The sequence below is a fragment of the Lycium ferocissimum genome, chromosome 6 (genome assembly GCF_029784015.1).
Source record: "Lycium ferocissimum isolate CSIRO_LF1 chromosome 6, AGI_CSIRO_Lferr_CH_V1, whole genome shotgun sequence".
In the NCBI taxonomy this organism is placed as follows: domain Eukaryota; kingdom Viridiplantae; phylum Streptophyta; class Magnoliopsida; order Solanales; family Solanaceae; genus Lycium; species Lycium ferocissimum.
In genome coordinates, this window is record NC_081347.1 from 73,649,340 (window position 1) to 73,665,954 (window position 16,615).

A 16,615-nucleotide genomic window follows, 5' to 3' on the forward strand; every position below is an offset into this window, starting at 1 on the left:
CTCCCGTAAGTATCATTAGTTTATTTACAAATTTCATATGATTACGGATTTTTATCGATTTGAGAAGAACGAAAGACATGTTTTTTAAAAGCTTTCGTGGATACATTCATTTCGCCATGATTTAAGAGTCGAAGATTATGAGTATAACGAGAGAACCTAGCGGGTTCGCTCGGCCCGAAGCAAGGGTCGGCGCCCATCATGCCCTATCGAAGATCGGGGTGTGACAATTATGTCTCCTAATGATTCAAAGTGGCCATTCAAGCTTAAGAGGTGGCAACTTCCTTTAGCACCATATTTTGCCATGACAATTAATAAAAGTCAAGGACAACCCCTTAATCATGTCGGATTGTATCTTCCGAAACAAGTATTCACCCATGGCCAGTTATATGTAGCTATATCCCGAGTAACAACAAGACAAGAATTAACTATACTGAATGTTCACAACGACATAGAAGACCATATGTTCATTAAAAATATTGTTTACAAAGAAGTATTCCAAAACATATGTCCACCAGCTCAACAGACAGATGGTATTTCTTCCTTTCTCCCTATAGTATTATATAATCTAACAAATCCTTAACTCATTATGCTAATCCAAAGATTTGTGTTTTTTAGATAAGTAGGTATACACTTGAAGAATGATGGTGTAGCTGAAGTACAAAAAACTCATCGAAATGCTTTCCTACCAACGAAATATAATATTTTGGAGGTAAATGTGTTGTCACGGCCCGATCGGAGGGCCATGACGGATAGCCGGAGCTAACCTACCGAGCACCTCTTAGCATACCTCTCATCATCATTCTAGGTGGACCATGAAAAATAACACATGAATGTCATAATCAAAAAGGGCATGGACTCACAAAAGTAATAACCTGTCTATTTAACCATCAATAACTAAGCCCATGTACATATATATCAAGCGACAAGTGCAAAAAAAATAATATCTAAGATGAACCGGTAAGGTTATGAGATGTCTAACCATACACACCTGTCTACGAGCCTCTATATAGAGTACAAGAAATCATAAGGACGGGACAGGACCCCGCCGTGCCCAAATAAGTACACAAAAAGGAAATACCAATAGACTGTGGCCCCGAAGTAAGTGGAGCGCCCTGAGACTCCACTAATGAATACCTAGGGGTTTGATCCGTCTCCCTGTCTACCTGCAGTTGTGAATGCAGCGACCATAAGAAAAAGACGTCAGTACGAGTAATGTACTGAGTATGTAAGGCATGAATAACAACATAAAAAAAACATAAGAAGTATGAGACCAAAGAGATAACCTGTACATCTGATTGCCTCTTAAGGCGGATATCATGCATGCATAACTTATCCTTTCAAACAACATATAGTAAATTGCCCGACTATATAGGTACGGTGTTATCATCAAATGTATAGTATACTGTCCGACCATATAGGCACGGTGTTATCATCATTATCCCGCGTCCTGGCATCCCGCGTCCGGGACGATATCATAAGCTTTCCACTGCAGTGGTGTGTACATCTATATGTCTACCCGGCCGGCTACAGCAAGGTACGGTGTGAGAAAATACATACACATATATAATAAACATACATGAGAGCCCAAATAAAACGTTACTATTCTATCAGAGTGACGTAAGGTCAGTAAACTTTCGATTTTTATTATGGGATCATCATCATCATCGCTATATCTCACTCGAAGAACAACTATTATAAGCATGAGATCAACAACAATGGATACCATCGATAATCATGTGACAAGCTCAATAGTATCATGATAACATTAAGAACTTTAAGCTTTGGCATCTCTAGAGTTGAAACCATCATCATAATTGTCATCACTGTCATCACAAGGGTCATTGTCAACAATATCATAAGAATCATGAAAATTATGAGTTTCTAATGTTTCTAGGAATAGGAATGTTGTGGATATCATGTGTAGGTCCACAACTAAGGAATCATGCCTTTAGAAAGAAAAGGGTTAGCCTTACATATCTTGTCTCCTTAGTATACGGATCCCACGAGTCCTCGTACGTTCTATGAATGATTATCTATAGTCAACGAAGTATCCGTATCAACGATGGGTTCATAACTTATAAGAGAACTCATTTAGACATTTTGGCGAACACTTTATGTGCATAAGATTCATGTAGCTTTTTTCACTCAATCCTATACATATTTCGGTACCATCAATCCTTCAATAGTTCCTTTTCATCTCCGCAACTCACTTAACAATCCAACGACTTCGTATTACAACTTTATTTGCACAAACCAGCCCAACAACCTCACAACCATGCCAAGTCTAGAACAATTCATAACTCAAACATAGCTAAGAATAAGTTCTAAAGACAACTTAAACCTTACTTTCACAATTTCTCCTTCCCATAAGTTGTATAAATGCCAAATAATACTATAAACATGAAGATGGAGTGATAATCTTACTTCAATCACAAGGATCACTCTAAATTCAAAATTCCTCACCTCCAAGAAGTTTCCAAATTCAACACCACAAGAGGAACAACAATCCAATGATGATCATGGACTTCTTTATGTTAGAATCACTTGGTTTGCCCTTGATTTTGGTCTTGGATCATAAGAAGACTTGTTGAGAGGGTTTTAGAAGTTTCTAGGTCCAAAAATGGTGAAATAATGATTTAGGGTCGAAGTGGGTCTATTTATAGTAGTCCAAAAAATCCTGAACCGACACAACATGCGGCGAGGTTTGCGGCGTCGCAAAGCGCGCTTTGAGAGCTGCATATTGTGTCGCAGACCTCGCAACATCACCAAAATTCACTGTCACACTATGCCGCACAACCGCATCTTCCTCAAAGCGTGCTTGCGGCCCACACGTTGTTAGGCTCGAGAGCCACATATTCGCGCCATAACGTGACACTTTGTCAAACTTTTGCTGAAACTTAACTCCGATGATCTGACAAGTCTTAAACCTTCCCGAAGCTTACTAAAGATGGTTTACTCTCTTATATACTCAAGATGGACATATCTATCTTCATGACCTCGAAAAATTTGTCCTACTTCCCAAACTAGGACAACTAGTACTCGGCGAAACTCAACGTACAAAAATGCGAGGTGTAACATGTGTCTTGTTATGTAGCTAAAACTATAAATTTACTCAAGAATATATTACATCTCCATGGTACTTAATGATCTTTCACTACATCAATAATGTTCTTATATGTTATTGTTTCTTTATATTTTTTAAAGTTTCCAACGTAATCATACTTTAAATAAATAGGCTACAGGAAAAAAAACTGATATTCTTTTTAGTAGCTTTGTTTCTTTTGTGATATTTGTAATTACCATTGTACAGGCAGAAGTAAAAATGCAAACATGTGCGAAGAGAAGAAGAGCTTCCAGGAGAAAGAAGGAAGAAGAGGGCCTACTCCTTTCAGGTGCCCTGGCAAAAGGCAATCAAAAAACAATTTATGACCTTGTCGTTGTGATATGGCTACCGTATCTACTGTTGAATGTTTTGTCCGCTCAACTGCTCATTTCAATGGAGATTCACACCTTAAGGACACCAACACACGTAATAGGTCAATACCAGTAGATTAGAGTGACTTGGGAATGCCCATTTCACAACCTAATTTTTCTGGGGTTAGGTGACATATCGCCCTGCCTTTATATATTCGCTTTTCAAATTTAAATATACACTGTAGGGGTCTTTGCCAAACCCCCTGCACCTCAAGGTGGCTTTTAAAAATAAAAGAAAGGACAGTACCAACTGAAAAGTGTTAATGTGATTGAGATCGATTGAAATGCGGAAAAGGTAATAAAGAACCCTAGTTTGGGTTGAGAGAAAAGAGATTAAGAAAGAGAAAGAGAGAGTCGGTTTATTTCATTATGACCTGATGGGCTAATACCAAAATATCCATATCCCTTATATATTTTCCTAATACAATGTAAAATAGAAAATGTATAGAAATTACAAATCCAACTAATACAAAGGAACTCTACAAATATCTGATCAACTTAAGTGATTTGGGCCGGATCTTGGGCTGTGATTTGGGCTGAAGACGTATGTCTAACACCCCCCTTCAAGCTGGAGGGTAAGAACACACCAAACTTGGAAAGGAGATTGTGATGAAGCTGCCTAGTCAATGCTTTGGTCATGATATCAGCCAACTGTTGAGAACTAGAAACAAAGTGAAGAGAAATCAAACCAGCAGTTAAATAGTCACGTACATAATGGCAATCCACCTCAATATGTTTAGTACGTTCGTGAAAAACGGGATTCTTTGCAATGTGTAGTGCAGCCTGGCTGTCACAATAAATGGGAACAGGGTCAGTAACAGGCAAATCAACGTCGCCAAGCAATCTAACCAGCTGAGAAATCTCAGCGACAACTTTGCAAAGTGCATGATATTCAGCCTCTGCTGAAGACAACGATATAGTAGGTTGTTTCTTTCTTTTCCAGGAAACAGGACAGCTACCAAGTGTAATAAAAAAACCCCAAAACTGATTTGCGAGAAGTATCACACCCAGCCCAATCAGAATCAGAATAGGAAAGAAGAGAGTAGTCAGTTCGGTTAGACAACAAAATACCCTGAGCAGGGTCATTTAAGAGATATCTAAGTACATGTAATGCAGCCATCATATGGGGCATCTGAGGGTGTTGAAGATATTGGCTTAAGTGTTGCACAGAGAATGCAATATCAGGTCTGGTGTGCAGTAAAAAAATTAACTTCCCAATAAGTCTTCTATATAAACTAGGATCAGTAGCAGGGGCCTCCATATCCAAGGAAAGTTTGACTGAAGGGTCCAAAGGAGTAGTAACAGAAGAGAAATGATCACAATTGAACTCAGCTAGCAAATCAACAAAAGATACTTGTTACACCCTGTAGTTTCGTACGTTGAAATTTATAAGTATTGATGGTTGTTTTAAGTACGGGTACTGGAGTTACCTTCAAGGATATATGAGATTATATGCGCCAACCTTATGGTTACGAGGATTTAAGTTCATATAATAAGCTATGGAAGATATTGGGATCAAGCAAATTGAAGAAAATAAGTTCGTCGAAAATTTGGAAAAAGTTGACAGAATTTTGGGTCAACTTTGGAGGGTATTTCTCCTAGTATATGAGGAGTTTTAAGGTGTTTCAAAAGCCTAAAATGAATTTCGTCGAGTCTAGTTTTCAACACAATAAATTTCTCATCGATACAATATCGGAGTAGAGAATTATGGACGTTACAAGTTAGGCTGACAGCGCAGAAACGCACGCTACAGTAGCCGCACTGCTACAATACTGCTACAGTGCCGCCGACTTTATCCCCCTATAAAAGGGTCAAGACCCCATTTTTTTTCATCAAAAATCAGATGAAAAATTTCAGCCACATATAGGGGCATTTATGTCAAAAAAAATTGAGGAATTAGAGTGATTTTGATTAATCGAGGCTCGGGTAGCGCATAATCGTGATTATAGTATCGTTTGGCGGTGGATCTTGACATGGATTCAAAGAGGATATTGCAGATATTGCTGTTTTAACAAGAATAAGGTATGAATTTCTCCTTATTAATATTACTTTTGGTTTATTTACGGAGATAAAACTGTCAAATAGCCGTATAATAGTTTTGTTGGTGGAAATACGAGATAAACCCCATTGGGATGTTTATGGAGTATTTTGGTATTGAGAATATTATGATTGATGTTGGTATTGTTGATGTTGTTGTTGGTTGTTGAATTGAGATTTCGTGCTAGGCATATAAACAGGGAGATGCCGAAAATTTTATGAGATTCTAGAAAGATTTATTTGAAGGATTAAGATGTTGTGATAAAGCGCGAGTCTAACAATAGTATAAATTTTCTTCAATATAGATTTACGAGCCTGGAAGGACAAGCGTTGAGTAGTTAAAGTTAAGATGACCAAAAAGGTATGTTAAGGCTAGTCCTTTTCTTTCAAAAGACATGATTCCTATGTTATGATTCCATAAATGTTTCCATAACCTCCTTGTTTTCAAAAGTTAGAAGTTCATGATTCTTAAAAGCTTCTTATGATACTAAGGATGAGATGTTTTCTATGACGAATATGATGATGGTGATGATTTTATTCTAGAAATTCCAAAGCTGTGATTTAAGGGCATTATGCTATTATTGAGCCATTCCATGAATCCCTTGATCTCACTTATTGTTGATGCTCTCACCTCATGTTAATCATTCCTTCGAGGTGAGATATAGCAAAGATAATGATTCTATTTTCAATGTTATCTAAGTTCATGATTCTCGAGACTCCCATGACATCGTCGACTTCACCTTACGATAGTTGATCTTCTAAGGAAGAATATAGTGATAACGATAATGCTAATGACGATGTTGATTTCATTTATGTATTTATGTATATGTATGTATGTACGTACGCACCCCACCGACCATTGGTATGACACCGAGTCCCAGTGGTCGGCACGATGACACCTAGTCCCGAAAGTGGCCGGATACGATGACACCAAGTTCTGAAAGGGCCGGCACGGATGACACCGAGTCCCGAGTGGCCGGCACGGATGACACCGAGTCTCCCGACAGTATCGGCACGGATACCGATTTAAGTATGTATAGTAAATGTACGTAAATGCAAATGTGTGTATATTGTGTATGGATGTGTATGAAATGTTTTTCCTATAGACAAGTTAATTTACGTGACAGAAATCTGAAGAAGAGTACGAGGTATAATTATTCACTTTATCTTATGTTATCTTCATTCTTATATCATGCTACTATTCATGCCTTACATACTCAGTACATTATTCGTGCTGACGTCCCTTCTTGTGAACGCTGTGTTCATGCCTGCAGGTGTAGATAGACGAGACGAGGATCTTTCATCGTAGGCTACCTTCAGGTACTGGTCTTAGGTGGTGGCTCCACTTCTTCCCGGAGCATTGCCGAGTCTGGGTCTATACATACATACATACATACATACATATATATATATATATAATATATATATATATATATATAACTTGTGTTAAGGGTATGTCGGGGGCCCTGTCCCGACTTGTATATCAATGTTCATAGAGGCTTTGCGCATAGTTCCTACGTACAAACCTTAGTCATAGTGTAACAAGAGTAATGTCGCATCACGGGTCCATTGTACATATATTTACGCATGATATTATGTTTATATTTGGCCTCGATCTTATTGTTTCCATTTGAGACACAAAGGATGGGTTATAAGTTGTTCGCTCGGCTTCGTAAGGTGCCCGGTGCCAATCACGCCTTACCAAGGGTGGGGTGTGCCAATACTTGTGTTGGCTCATGCAATACCCTTGCGGATGAGAGGTGATTTCTAAGCCCAAAAAATAGTGAACAGACCCAAGGTCCTTGATCTTGAATTGCTTATCCAAGGACTTTAAAGACTCCATTTCAGAGACATCATCCCCACTTTTAAGTATGTCATCCACATAAACAACCAAAACAATTAGAGAACCAGATGAAGACTTTGTGAAGAGAGAATAATCATTCTTACTAGAAATGTAGCCCCTTGATAGCAAAGCTTCAGACAGTTTTGAAAACCACTGCCTGGAAGCTTGCCTTAGGCCATATACAGACTTTTTAAGTTTGCAAACCAAAGGAGAGGTGGCTGCAGATGTATTGGAACAGACTTCAAGGCCAAGTGGAATTTTCATATAAACCTCTTCATGGAGATCACCATGAAGGAAAGCATTGTTGACATCCAATTGGAACACTGTCCAACTCCTTTTAACAAGAAAGACCGAGCAAACATTTCCGATGAAGTCATGGGAGTTTGACAACAGGGGAAAAAGTTTCAGTGAAGTCAATACCTTCCTTTTGGGAGTCACCCCAAATAACCAATTTGGCTTTATACCTCTCCATAGAACCATCAGCCTTTTGTTTTATCTGGTATACCCACTTACAAGGGATGGCTTATGGAGGAAGCAGGACTATATCCAAAGTATGGTTTGCATCAAGAGCTTGAAATTCCTTTAGCATTGCCTCTTGCCAAGCAGGATTGGAGACTGCCTGATGGTAGGACTGAGGCTCATGCATATTAAGTTCAACAATAGAGACCTTAGAGGAGCATATGAGGCAAAAGGAGCACGAAGTCGAGAGACGGCAAGTCTAGTGTGTAATCTCCTAGATTGTCTAAAAGGGATAGTGGATGGTGGTATAGAAGGCTGAGAAGGAACACCATGTTAGGTGCAGAACTATTTGTTCTCGGAGATATAGCATTGTCGAGGTAGTGTAGAACTTGAGATGAGATGGAATTGAGTGATGATTGACCAGGACCGGGAAACAGTAGGTGCATCAACAAATGCAATCAGTAGAAGATGACTCAAAAGAGGAAACATAGAATCGGATTCAACCACTATATTGAAAGACGTGTTCATGAAACATTACACTTTCGAAAAAAAGTAGAAATTGTCAAGGGATAGAAGTTTGTAACCCTTTTTACCATAGGTACCCTTTAAAAAACAGATTTGCCTTTAGATCGAATTTGTCTCTACCGTATTTTGGGGTCGTGGCAAAACACAAACAACCAAATGATCTAAGGTGGTTATATTCAGAGGGTGTCCATGAAGTTTCTCATATGGAGTTAAATTGTGTAAAACTACTGAGGGCATTCTATTAACTAGGTAAGTTGCTACACACTTACCCCAATATTTAATGGGAAGTTTGGATTGAAAAAGGAGTGCCCTGGATACTTCCAAAAGATATTTGTGTTCCTTTCCACAACCCCATTTTGTTGTGGTGCGTGGAATGGTGGTTTACGAAGGATTCGATCGGCAAAGAAACTAGATGTTTCGACTACTACCTGGGCCACATTGTCACACCCGGCGTTTGAATAGATAAATGGAAATGGACCTGAACCATGGCAGTAAAAGATTTGAGAACCGAGAGAGCATTGCTTTTAGAGATGTGCGTGAGTCCAAGTGACTCGTGAAATCATCCACTAATGTTAAAAAATACCCGAACCCATTATAAGTTCTAGTGTCAGAAAATCCCAAATGTCAATATGAACTAGTTGAATGGGGCGAGGTATGAACTACACTATCGTGAAGTAAGTGCCTCTTTATTCAGCCATTGGACAAACGGAGCATATAAATGGTTGTTTGGAAGACACTTTGCGAGATAGATGATAAGTAATAGAGTCCATTTTGCGAAAAAGGTATAGGCCTAACCTTTGATGCCAAAACAAATCGCCTTATTAACAATAGAGTTCGATTACAGGCGTTAAGCATCAATAGAACTGTTATTACAAGCAAAGGAAGATTTAAGGTGGATCAAGAATAACTAAGATGTCCAAGTTTATTGTAGAATTAACAAAGAAACAAAACCTGCATTCTTACATTTTTCATGATTGGAAATAGAAACAGGTATATCACAAGAAGTAACATATGGGTTTATGGCAGGAAATAGATCAAGATCTGGATGAAGGTAGTATAGTCTTCCAGCAGCCTTACCAATTACCAACGGCCTCTTCAAAGAAGGGCCCTATAAATGACAAGCAGTTTTGGTAAGAAGAGCTGTACAATCCAGTTGGCAAATAAGTTGATGTATTGAGATCAAATTAAATTGAAAAGAAGGGACAAGAAGGACATGAGACCGTATCATATCATTTCTAAGGAATAAGGAACCAGTAGAGAAAATTTTTACCTTGTATCCATTGGGAAGAGTAACAAGAAATGGTTTATGTAGAGGTGAAATGTTGTGAAGAAGATGTTTGTGGGGTGTCATATGATTAGTAGCCCCTGAATCTAATATCCAGAGGTTTGGTCTTAACTGTGAATATGCACATATATGAGAACTCAAGGATTCCACAAAGATAAGCAAAAACAAACCTCGCAAAATGAGCAAATCCAAAGGTTCTCGATAACTTCCATCATTGTTGAAACCACTATAACCAGATCGAGTTGTCTTTGTCAAATAAAGTCAGAGATGTTGATATTGTTCGCTAAAACCCATGAAAGTACCGCAGTTGTTCATGATGGGTGGAACAGAAGGATGACAGAGGAAAAGGTCTCAGTTTGAACACAAGATGCAGATTTCTTGTTCTTTGTGAACTTGAAATATGCTGGATACCCATGAAGCCTGTGACACTTCTCCATTAAATGTCCAAAGTCGTTGCAATACTTGGCAGTATGCAGAGATTGTCCCGAACCTTTGGAATGAACCTTTCTTAGATCAAAATTAACTTTCTGAGAGTAACCTCTATTGTATGAACTAAATGAAGCTAAAAAGGCAGCTGAATCACTTGAGAAGTTATGATTATTTGGATGGTTTTCCTTTTGACTCTCATCTTGTTGTAAAAGAGAATAGACTTTGCTTATGGGAGGAAGAAGGTTCATAAGTAATATACATCGCTACGGTGGAGTATGACTCATTAAGTCCATTGAGGAACTGGAAAAGGTGTTGATCCTCAATGAGAACTCAAGGATTCCACAAAGATGCTGTGAAACAAACTCCGCAAAATGAGCAAATCTAGTGTTCTCAGAGGAACTTCCATCATTGTTGAAACCACTATAACCAGGACTGAGTTGTCTTTGTTGAAATAAAGTCTCAGAGATGTTGATATTGTTCAGTGCTAAACCCATGAGTACCAAAAGTTCATGATAGGTGGAGGAACAGTGGCGAATGAACAGAGGAAAAGGTCTCAGCTTGAACACAAGATGCATTTTTTGTTCTTTGTGAACTTGAAATATGTCGGATACCCACGGCTTCGTGACACTTCTCCATTAAATGTCTGTGTCGTTTGCAATACACTTCGCAGTAACAAGTGAGATTGTCCCGAACCTCGAATGAACCTTCTTAGGATCAAAATTAACTTTCCGAGAGTAACCTCTATTGTATGAACTAAAATGAAGCTAAAAAGGCAGGCCGAATCATTTGAGAGTTATGATTATTTGGATGGTTTTCCTTTTGACTCTCATCTTCAGTAAAAGAGACTTTGCTTGGGATGGGGGTTAAGTTCATAAGTAATATATCAGTTGGATGGTGGAGATGACTCATTAAGTCCATCGAGGAACCGAAAAAGGTGCCGATCCTCAATGAATTTAGCAAAGCTCCACAAGAACAAATTGGACCAACATAAGCACATGTAAGTTCATCCCAAAGACTTCTAAGTTTGGTAAAATAAATGGCAATGTCTGATGAACCCTGAACTGTAGAACTAATTTCCTTTGAATCTATATGTATTTGGAGCCATTTGACTGTCCAAATCTCTCATTAATGTCCTCCCATACTTCTTTAGCAATCTTAAGACACATTACACTAACAATAATGTTTCTAGACACTGAATTAGTTATCCAGGCCTTCACCATATCATTGCACCTCTCCCAGTAAGAGAAATGAGGGGAATTTCTATCTGGTTGACTTGCCCTTCCATCAAGTAAACTTAGCTTGTTCTTAGCTGAGAGGGAAGTCAACATACTGCTTCTCCGTAGAACAAACCCAAAGCACTTAAAAATGGCACTACTACCAATTGGCTTCCAGGGTTGTCAGATGGATGGATGTAAAAACTATAGGAAGGATCAAGTGAAAATGGAGTGAAACCTTCAACATTAGACGGTTCAACATTAGGTATACTATTATCTAGTGTCAAATTTGAATTGTTTGCTGTTGTTCTAGTATTGTTCATCATGTTTGTATATACACACCCACAATTAACCAGAGATACCACAAATATCAACAAATATATGATAACAAACCCTAATTCCACGATAGCAAACCCTAATTTCACACAAAACACAATAATCCGTGACGTCAAGGAATTTAGTAACAAATACTGATTTCGCGATATTGAACCCTAATTTCTCACAAAACCACAATAACCCAGATTTTCTCCAAGAGATTCAACTAGATCGCAAATAAAAGTGTGAATATGAACGAATTTACCAGATTTCTTCTATAACCTGAAGAAATAAAGGCCTTCAATGACCAAACGAACTCCAAATCTTCAATGAACCGAAACCAACCTTCGAAATTGAGACTTTGCGATTTCTTCGAATCAAGACTACTGTACTTATTGATGAAAGATCGTGAGCAGGATAGTCTAAATCAATGCTATGATACCATGTTAATGTGAATGAGATCGATTGAAATGCGGAAAAAGTAATAAAGAACCCTAGTTCGTCGTAGAGAAAAGGGATTAAGAAAGAGAAAGAGAGAGTCGGTTTATTTCATTATGACCCGATGGGCCAATACCAAAATATCCATATCCCTTATATATTTTCCTAATACAATGTAAAATAGAAAATGTATAGAAATTACAAATCCAACTAATACAAAGGAACACTACAAATATCTAATCAACTTAAGTGATTTGGGTCGGATCTTGGGTTGTGGTTTGGGCTGAAGACGTATGTCTAACAAAAAGTAGGTCCTGGATATTGATTACGAATAATGCTATTCGAAGGTAAATATGAACATCATGTGGAAGTTTTGCAATCTTATGAAATGTGTTACTCCCTCTGTCCCAATTTATGTGATACACTTTCTTCTTTAGTATGTCCCAAAAAGAATGATATACATCCTTATTTGAGAACAATTTAACTTTGAACTTTACCTTTTACGCTTAACGAATGATCTATAATCACACAAATATCTTTGACATGTTTTAGACAACAAGATTCAAAAGTCTTCCCTTTTTTCATAAACTCCATGCCCAGTTAAACTATATCACATAAATTGGGATGGACGAAGTATATTGACAAGGAACCTGAACAACCAAATAATCCAACAATACGTATTTCAGAGGTTGCATATCAGATGACAATGCTAAGTTAAATCAAATCGGTATATGCTCCGGACTTTAAAAACTTTACTCAATCTATCTGGCAATTATAACATCATAAAATGCCTGAAAGCTACTGATTGATCCATGACTATAGAATTGGTTATATGAATTATGGAGTAGCAAAGCTACGGAAAAAACTCTCCAAGAACAAATCACTTCTAAAAGTGAAATCTGCATAGCCTCCATAATAGAGTTGGGCTTTGGACTGCACAAAGGAAATGCCAGAATCAAGGATAATCATGAAAGATGTAGTCTAGAGGCTTAACAACATCAAGAAAGCATTTTTGGAAATGTAGAATCTAAGTTAGCATCTCTTTCGGTGGTGTGTTTTCTGAGCTGCAAGTTTTAATATGTTTCTTTAGTAAAGTAGTCATCTGTACAACTTGGAGTCATGTACTGTTTGTACTTCAGGGTGTTGCATTTCCCTCATTTCATAACTTCATGTGAGTGGATTTGAACATATTTTACATTTTTTTTTTTTGGTTACTATGTTTTGAATGCTTGAATAAACTAGAATTAAATTAATGAATATTATGAAGGTGTTTAGCTGCACTATTTTAATTTCTTATTGCAAGCTTGGAAATATCTCTCTTTGCCTCTTCTTTATATTTTTGATTCATTAGAGTCTTCCGATATACTCAACTATTTAATAATTGGAATGCTCAGTTGGAATGGAAGACCAGATCCTAATAATTCAATAGTTTTTACATGGTAAGTGCATATAATTTAAACTCAAACTTAAATTTGATCTCCTTGTTTTCCAGTATCAGTCAAAGTTTAAGCGACATACACTGACGATTATCAAGTACTAAAAAAGTAAGTGCAATTAAATCTCTGTCAATCAGAAGAAGAAGGGAAGTATTCTAATATGAGCCCGCTAAAAATTGTGTGGAAATTTGTAATTTAAATTCTTATTAATCCTTTCTACTATTGAGATCTGCTGAGCACTTGAAATTATTATTGTAAATCTGGATTGAATAATTCATGTTATGGCAAAACTTACCATAAAACAATTCATACGTGCAAACACCAATCCTATAACAGAATCATTGGCACTTCATTTTAATTTGGACGATGGAACACATGACTTACTTGATGCCTTAGTTGTTCCATCCTGTAACACACAACTTACTTGATTGCATCATGAAAGGCCAAGACACTGAATTATGAGATGAACTTGCTAGAAATGAAATGAAGTTGGCAGGTGAGGCTGAAGAAAACAGCAGAAAGGCCTCAGATGATTTAGCGTTAGCATTGAAGGAAGTTGCTTCCAAAGAATCTGAGGCTGAGGAGAAACTTAATGTATTTGATGCTGGAAACATGAAAGAGATTATCAAAAGCACCAAGGCTAGCTAAACTGTATTTGATGAAGCGAAAAAGGAAATAGAACTATATAGGAATACAGAAGAAGAGTCACTGTTGGCTTGGAATGGAAAAAAGGTGAGCTTGGTCGTGGTGTACAAAAGAAAATTGAATAAGAAAAAGATCTTCCTCCACATGAGGCAACTAAGCTCAGCGAGTCTCTTAAAGCGGCCACGCATATGACTAAAGCAGCAAGGGAAGAAAATTTCAGAGTGAGAGACATCATAAAGCTATAAAATGATGAATCAATTCAATTTTCTTTCTTGAGTGCAAACAGTTTCTTCAGTTTAAAAATGCAGATAACAAGCAGAAGGCATGAATTAACCGAATGCAATATTCGATGAACGCGACGATCACAAAAGCCCAAAAATGGAAAAAAAAAAAGGAAGAAGGAACTTTCAGCTTCAACTTTAGTGAGTCAAAGCTTCTAAAAGATCTGAGTTGAGGATCCTGAGAATGCAGAGCCTTAAATACCAGAAAACAATATCACAGATGATGGAGAAACAATAATCAGATAGTAATAGGAATTCAACTAGAAGAAGAAAAACATGGTTCCGAGGAATTGGTAATCTTATAATGTGGTATAAATTTAACTTTCATATATGTATTTTATGATGCTTTCAATTGAGTTCATCATGTTCATGATCCTAGTATTAATAACTTAATGATTTATGTTTTGCATGAACATCAGTGCTTAATTAAATTAATTTTCAGATGTGGTACTATCTCATAGAGGTGTGCAACCATGATGTTTGAAGGAGTTAAAAAGGCAGTAATTAGGTAGACCTATAATCATATGAAAAGAATTGTCTTGATAAATATACAATTTCTTAGAATCCACATGTAGATTTAGCGAAAAATCAAGCACAAGATTCATATTACGTTATAACAGTTGGTTGGGATCAAACGTCCTTAAGAGATGAAGAAAGCCGTTAGTATTTCCGTCAATATTGTTAAGAGGTTTGCATGCCAGCAGAAAATATAAAAAAAATTCTACCATCAGAGGACCTAAATGTTGTTGTAGTACGAAAGAGGTTATATCATCTCTTCAGGTTGGTTGGTGAAAATGAATTTTACATTATTGTCTAAATATTTTGCTCACTTGTTTGGAACTGAGACGTAATTTTTATTATTGTCCAAATATTCTGCTCTCCGATATTGCAATAGATGATCAGTGGCGGATCTTCCCTATATGTGGTACCCTGTAGACATACGAATTTTATTTAATTAAAATCCATATTAAATTTGGATACATTCCTATGTTCCAGAAATATTAAGTCCAAATCAAGTTCAAATTATTTAAATCCAAGACATGGATTTAAAGTGAAGTCCAATTTCATTCGCTTACCCATTAAGTTGGTCTTGGAAATAATGAGCCCGGCCCATTGAAATTCTACGCTCCACGCCACGTTAAAATGACGTTGCCACAAGCGTTTAAGTCAAGTCGACTAATAAAGATTTAATACACGTGACAAGTGACGTTAAAGACGCCAAGCAACGTGTTAATTAATCAAAATACCAAATTGCTCAAAATACATTAATCAATCACATACATACCCTACCTCTCCTCACAACTATAAATAAGCCATGTTTCAACACAAGATCAAGAAAATACATGGTGCCTCTCCATTCATGGGTGATCCAGCAAGTCTTGATGATACTGGGCAGCCATCTCTAAGTGGTGAGTCAACGCAAGCCCATACCTCCACGCTTATGATCAAAGCTACCACATTCGTGGTGAAATCACAACGACCCGCATCCAGGTCGTTCAAGACAAACAGTGCCCTTGATCGATTTTTGGTCGTATGCGAGGAGAATCTATGATTATATCTTTTATTTAAGATTTAATAAAGATTGTAACCCCCGCTTAAATTCTTGAAAATCTTGTCTTGATTATTATTTTTCAGGAAAGAAAAGATAGTCATTACAAACCCAATAACTTTTGTTTAAATTTTGTATTTGTATTGAGAAATCCAAAAATTATTTATAAATATTTGATTATGAGCTCAATTGTTATTGTGTATTAACTTAAAATCATAAAAATTTATAAATTTCAAATCTTGAATCCGTCTCTCTGTATGTAGCTGGCAAGAGGTCAAGCAACATGCTTTTTTTCTAACTTGTTTTAGACTGCGTGGACTCCCATTGACTTGGACATTTGGTTCTGGACCATATAAATATATAATATGTTTTTTTCTTTCCTTCTTAATAATGCAAGTTGAGTGACTTTTCTATCATTTTCCTTACCCCTCAGCTTACGCATTAATTCACTTGTCTTCTTGTGTTTCTTGTCTTTACTTGGTGCTGGACCATATAAATATATAGATATGTTTTTTTCTTTCCTTCTTAATAATGCAAGTTGAATGACTTTTCTCAATCAATTTCCTTACCCCTCAGCTTACGCAATTCACCTGTCTTCTTGTTTTCTTCTCTTTACAAAGTTTGCTAATGTATTCCTCAATGTGAGAATGATGACATTTCTATAATGTGTGGCAGTGTAACATTT